The sequence below is a fragment of the Lottia gigantea genome (genome assembly GCF_000327385.1).
Source record: "Lottia gigantea unplaced genomic scaffold LOTGIsca_30, whole genome shotgun sequence".
NCBI classification, from domain to species: domain Eukaryota; kingdom Metazoa; phylum Mollusca; class Gastropoda; family Lottiidae; genus Lottia; species Lottia gigantea.
This window is the reverse complement of record NW_008708987.1, coordinates 2,257,836-2,258,848: the sequence shown is the minus strand read 5'-3', so window position 1 is coordinate 2,258,848 and position 1,013 is coordinate 2,257,836.

The following is a 1,013-nucleotide window of genomic DNA, read 5'->3' as shown; positions in this document are numbered from 1 at the left end:
AAAAAGAAACAGATGAGAAAAAAGAGGTTAAAAAAGAAAATACTGAAGTAAAATTAACTCCAGCTGAATATCGTAGATTACATCCGTAAGTTTGTTTTTAAGTTTCTGATCCAGAATTTTTAAACTTTGAGACAAAAAGAAAAGTTAAAATTTTTGACAATAAGACAGATGTGTTTGTGTATATGGCCAGGGCGTATCTAGAAAATTTGACGAGGGGGTTGGGCAAAAATGAGAGTTGTCCATTCGTTCTCCATTCAGGCCAAAGGGTCGAAGTCCCTTGAGGCCGGAGTTCTGAAGGGACCCCACAAAGCCAATAGATTCCAGATGGCGGGAGATTAATGAGAGCTTAAAGATCTTCACAGGCTTGAGGGGGGCATGGCCTTACCCCTAAAAAAGCCACTGTGTATGTCATTATAATATAATGTTATCTATTTGTAGGAAGAGGCCTGCTATCAAGTCAATAGTCAAGTAAGTATCTCAAGATTTTAATTAATAATATAATGATTTTAATCTCATGCGTCTCCAAGTCAAATAGACATTGAAACAGAATAAGTGATCATACTATTTAAAGAATTTGTAGAACAGAAGGATGTGATTGATATGAATTCATTGACACAAGCAATGAGTTAAAATATTTTTCCCATGTAAAATAAGCTTATGTTGGTTATTTTTACAGTCAAAGATCTCCAGCCATTGTTTCCTTATTACCTTCACCAAAAGAAGAGGCACATTGGTTGTTCGTAAAAAAGCCTCATGCAAGGTAAGTGTATGCATTAAATTCTATTATTGTTAACAAACTTCTGTAAGGATTCATACAATCTATAGTCTCCTAATAACTTGGAAGAGAACAGCACCAAAGCATAAGAATTGACCATGATATAATAAAAATTATTATGTAGTAGACAAATTTTTGACCAGTGCCCTATTAAAATACTATATGAAACTATATGTCAAAATATTTTGTACTGATAGTATTGGACATAATGAAGATTTAGGAGATCAAGAAGAATTAT